Source organism: Cyprinus carpio, chromosome A18 (assembly GCF_018340385.1).
Source record: "Cyprinus carpio isolate SPL01 chromosome A18, ASM1834038v1, whole genome shotgun sequence".
Taxonomy (NCBI): Eukaryota; Metazoa; Chordata; class Actinopteri; order Cypriniformes; family Cyprinidae; genus Cyprinus; species Cyprinus carpio.
This window is the reverse complement of record NC_056589.1, coordinates 8575643-8581642: the sequence shown is the minus strand read 5'-3', so window position 1 is coordinate 8581642 and position 6000 is coordinate 8575643.

Here is a 6000-nt window from a genome sequence, read left to right as displayed (position 1 = left end):
TATTTTGCATTTACAAAAAGATGGTTGCCATGGGCTTTTATTGTTAAAACACTGGGAGGGTAAACGAGAATGGTGCGTTGTAGATAGGAATTTATCAAACATGGATCTTGTACGTATTCAAACAAGAGCAGGCACATTGTGTACTGTGTCAAGCATCCCTGAGGAGCTAAGATATGATACGGGGGTGAGGCCAGGACATTTTTACACTGATTTGTGCGAATTAGTTATATTTAGGAGCATAAATATTAGATAGATATGTATATATATATATGAATGAATTTGTCCTGTGTAATAGTACACAATGTGTATACATTGTCATTGATTAATGACTTAAAGGGGGGATAGGATAATGTGGCATGCTGTGTGCAGGTTCAGCCATTTATATTTATTGCCATTTTTACTTCAAACACAAGAAATTAATCTATTATTTTCAGTATTAAATCTTCGTTGACTTTTTCATGTTTCATCAGATGCCGCACAATGTCCTGTCAAAAGATAATAAGCAATGATGTAAAGGGGGGGAAATTTTTTTGTTTTAGAAAAACAGAGGATCGTGTGAAAACTTTCAGAATACAAAGGAATTCCGCTTCAGTTTGTGTCTCATGGTGAGGAGGGCCGAGAATACCTATATGTAGGTTTTTACTACCCTTCTACCCCAGGGGCCCTGGTAGCACCCCCGAAAGGAGCCCAAAAACTGTACTTTTTTCAAATGGCTGTAAAGCAGAGTCCAAAGTCATTAAAATATCAAAGCGAAAACAGCAGGGATTATTACTTATGCTATGCTGATTTTTTTTTTTTTTTATTTTATTTTAAAACTTTGTAATGTTGGGCACAGTTTTTTCAGAAACTAAACGCAAAGGTGGCATAATAAACGGCATTTTTTACATTATTCCTCACTCTAAAATACTAAAGTTAATCATGCCTCTCAAATATATATAGTGGGTTTTACACATGTGGAATTATCTTTAGCTGCTCCAGCTTTACCATTTAAATATATGTATTTCATTTCCCCCGTAATTAATAAACGGTTTTTAGAACTACATTTCCCATCAAGCCTCCGCGTTCCAGTCCTATGGTAAAGGGGAAAAAAAAACTAGGCCGCTTGTTTTTGTAGTTTCATTTGAAGTATTCTTAGGGTTAGTGTTTGTTTTTTTTAGGATCTCCGGTATTTATAAAAAAAAAAAGGTTTTGTTCTTGTGAAATTTTTTTCCCTCTTATTTTTTCTACCCTCAACCATCGAAGAAAATCAAATGTGTGACTTTAATTAATTACTAATGTGATTAAATAGCAGCCAACCACCCAAAAACATACTTTTGTAACATGAGTGCTGTGTTGTAATATGGTGTTTAAGAAAAGATAGTCCAACTACAGACATTCCTGCGGTGACAAGGGACATTCACAGCCAATGACATCAAAGCTGAGCAGCGTCATCACACCTTCCTTAACAATTTGATGGTCATTCTGAGCGCCTGTCTGTCTTTCCGTTTTTTTTCGGCTATAAGGGATAGATTGGTTACACACAAAATTAAATTTACCACCTAATTAGATAGTTGTTTTATTAAGTCTGACACCTTCTTCCAACAATACTTGCACAATACAGAAATTAGTGTTTATTTCAGCTTGACAAAAAATTTTGGCAATATTGTATGTTTCTTGGCTAAGGGTGTATGTTCCAACTACAACATGTGTGGATGGAACTGCAGTCACCGATGTTTATTCTTATCCTACCCAATAGAATTCATTTAATTCAATTTAAAAGAATATTTTTTCCTGACGCAAAGGAAAGAGCATCTTACTAATAAAATAAGTAAAGAGTGTGAATTTACTAGGTATTTAAATCTTATTACCATTTGTTTCTGTGATTTGTCCTTTTGCTTTAAACCAATTGAATCTTAGAATATATAAAAAACTGAAATAACGCATAATGAACATACATAATTTGGGTGTAGAATTTTGGTCGAGTATTTTATTGGTTGGGGATATGTAAAACTCTTAAAGACTAAAGTGTCACATATTACTGCACTGTCACCCAATGATCGTTCGTTTTTGAAGAATAAACTCCTATGCAGAATAATTAAAAGGGCAGTTATGTTGGGTAAAACCATAACCAATATCGTCATCAGTAGGTAAAATACTTTTTAAAAAAACAAAATCATTATATAAAATATGGTTATTGTCTTTCAGAGAACACCGGAAAAGAAAATATAAAAATTTTTCTTAAAATTAAAAACAAAAATTATAGTTGACCAAAAAGGGATACAACCACAATGGTTAATGTGTTTTCAAATCTCACAAAATAACATTCATGACAGACTGGCATGCCTCCAGTGGCCATATCATCCCCTATAAAAATCAATCAGCCACAGGGGCATCAAAAAATAAACAGTGACTTGTTCGAACAATTTTTGGAAGAAGAAAGAATTAAAAGTGTCAGGGGAGAAAACAATACAACTTGCGACATATTAAAAATGCAGAAATGTATAACTTAACAAATAACATAATTCAATTCATGACTGGAAAAGCGGGATGGCTGTGCCATGAAATATGTCCGTTTACCCTAAAAACTCCTTGATTGAGGAACGTATGTGAGCTTGAAAAAAAAAAAGAGAACACAATGCTGTATTCAACACGATAAAAATACTATTTTAAAGTATTTGTTGTCATCACTGGTTTCTGGTATACCGCAGTACCAAGTATATGGGTGCTGGCTGGAATGGTCACAATGTTATTCATATATAAGCGAATTTAAAAACAAAGTACACTCGTCTGCAGAAATCAAATCCCACACCCCACTGCCCAAAGTCTTAAGAGGTCAATGACCAGGACACCATTTCTGTTTGGTGTGTGGCGGGTGGGATTAAAGAGTGGGTTTTTTTTATTATAAATACGGTGAGTCCTTTTGCATGACGGAGATATATACAGTGTTATGGGGCAAACAATCCGGTGAAAGACAGAAAGAAAAAAAAAAATATTATTTCATTTACATGCAACTTTACTGTGTTTTTTTTTTTTTTTTTTTTTTTTTTTTTTTTTTAGGACCATAGGAAAGCATCCTCCTGCCAAAAGATCGATCTATAATTAAATGTTTTGTTTAAAAGCATCCATTATTTAAAGCAAGTCATAACAGCAAAATATCTCCTCATGGAGATCACGTATAGTGGGAACATGAACTGATGGGGTGATGATAGGGCTTGGTTCGCTTTTCAACTATTTATTTCTTTTGCGGTATGTTTCTATGAGAAGGAAAGCCACATATGAAACAATATGAAACTTTTTCTGAATGATGTTTTGGAAATTGATTTTTCCAATGTTGTGATAGTATGGTAAGATGAGACTTGTAACGGGGATTGTAACAATATAATAAACAGTTTAGTGTTAAAGTGAAGTACGGAATCTATTAAGTACTTTTGTTATGTGCGACTGTATTTAGGGATCATTTTTGTTTTTTAAAAGACTCTTCCTTTTCCCGTTTCCAGAGTACCCAGACTTGAGGTCTTAAGCACCTTGAAGAGTGTGTGTACATGACTATGAGGGACTGTCCCTCTTTTCCTCCCGGTCTAATTTAATGCCACAAGTGTTCGCTTTCAGCTCCTCGGCTTTTCTGTCCTTAAATAATTCAAGAACCACATTCCCACCCCCCCTAAACACAATATCAATTACTGATCTCCAGAGCGCTATACAACCGCTTGGTGATCACCACATGCACATCAGGTTTTGGGAATTAATCGTGAGAGTTTTTTTGCAGAGATTCTCACAGAGCTCCTTGTTGAGGTCACGCAAAACTGTCACCAATGTTTGTTGAAATAGTATAAAACTAATAATTAGAAATTGAGAATGAGTATTAGTAGTAAAACAAAGTTGTTGCACGTTTTCCTTTTCGTGGTGCAACAGAAAAGTTATATAATTAATTTTTAACAAGCCATGTGCAACTGCTTTTTATATCACTTAATTAGAAGCACCACAAATGAAATTTTCGGCATATCTGAATAGGGACTATTGAAAATAAGCATTTAGAAGTTTAATTTTAAAATGCCAAAAGTTTGATAGGAACTTTGTCATGTTAAGATGCGACACACATTTGTGATATCTCCGGCTCACTTGGGCACAAATTAAAGGAAATGTGCAAAGACGGCAAGTGTGGGTATTTTTTGGACAGTTACAACAGTTTTAAGAAACAACAAATGCTGTGCAAATGATAAAAGACAGGACGATGTTTGATTAATAAACGGGACACAACTTATCACAGAAACCAACCTGCCCTCTGCAGCTTTCTGTCTTCTCCCATTTCTGAGGAAATACCTCTCCAACAAACAACGACGTGGGGGTGACTGCTTCCTTTTTTTGTTTTTTATTTCTTATGTTTTTTTTTCTTTTTCAGCTAAAAAATCAAACTACAAGGGGAAAGAAATTAAAACAGAATTATACTTACAGAAGGTTAATAGTGATCTTCCGTTTAGTGGGGCAAAAATATATTTTAACGATATTAAACTAATATGAATTGCACTGCAAGGATGGGGGAAAAAATGTTTTTTTTTTTTTTTTTTGTTTTACATCATTTAAAAGGGTATTACAAGCATGGTTATGACAGTTAAATGTGATTACTGGTGTGGAAAAAAATGGTTACGGGTCTATAAAAGCACATTAAAACACTACAATTACAGTGGTACGACCACAGTCATTGTGGTGGATGATTGTGCTAAATCTATACCAGTAGTTAAAATCCCAGTTACTGTGGTACAAAATTAAAATACATAAAATATAAAATAAAATAAAAAAAAAAAAAAAAAAACACAAAAAAAAAAAAAAAAAAAAAAAAAAAAAAAAAAAACATTGGCAGGGGGTTTTTGTTGATTTAAATGCCTTGTTTATGGGTATACCTACTATTGGAGGTGTCCCATGGTTTACCATTGATTTTTACCTACAAATAAAAACCCTCTTTACTCTTTGAACATGAAAAGGCTGATATATAAAACGGAGCCCCAGGTAGTATAGCATCGTCACGTGGGACAGATAACGAGTTTGAATCACCCCAGTTAGCAGCTGTGTTCATTTTAGTTAAACACAATGAAACTGTGTTTGGTTCAAAGACAGCCTCGGATTGACTCAAAGACGCCTGTATGAAAACAGGTAATACAGAGAAGTAAAAATATGGCGCTCATCGATTAATCAAAGAAGACAGAATACAATTTTGTTATACAGGCATTAAAAAGCATATTTACTACTACCTCACCATAGACTGTATAACTCACCCCAACCCTGCGGCCTTTGTAAAAAAACTGATGGCAAGTATCGCAGCGATGTGTGCTGAATGAGAAGTTCTTGAACGTGATTCCCAAAGCGAAATAAACATCTCATGTCAGTGACTCTAGAGGCTGCTTGACCAAGCTTCAGTTTTTGACGCTTTTGGAGTGAGAATGGGTTGACGGCACGGCGCGTGATGCGCGTGGTGGAGGGGCGGCGCTGTATATTATCTCACTATGGCCCCCCATCATGTTTAATATTATTATTTAATTTCTTTATTCGGTTTCAGGTATTTTCGAAGCTGTTATATTCGAAAGCTGTGTTTGATTGGCTGTTTATTCAATATTTTTTAAACTTAAACGCTACAATCTATCCACATTAATTTAGAATGTTAATCATTGTATCATTCATTTCTTTATTTTAATTATATTCGATTTCGGGTTTTTATTACCGGTGAAATATTACAGTAAGCCAGAACACGGGCCGAGCGGGTCTCATTCTAAGCCCATTAGCCACAATCCAACGCGGACATTCATATCACAGAATCTGACAGCGATAAGAGGCTCATCAGCGACAGCATTTTTAAGCAGCCTTTACAATAACCTTAATAAAAACTTTTAACTTTAGAGTCTAAAGTAAAAAAAAAAAAATCTGTAGGCCTATCTCTAATAAATAAATAATTTATTTATTTATTTATTTTTTTATTTTGTGTTGTTCTTTTTATTTACACTAAATTGTTTCTTAATGTGAAAATGTGTT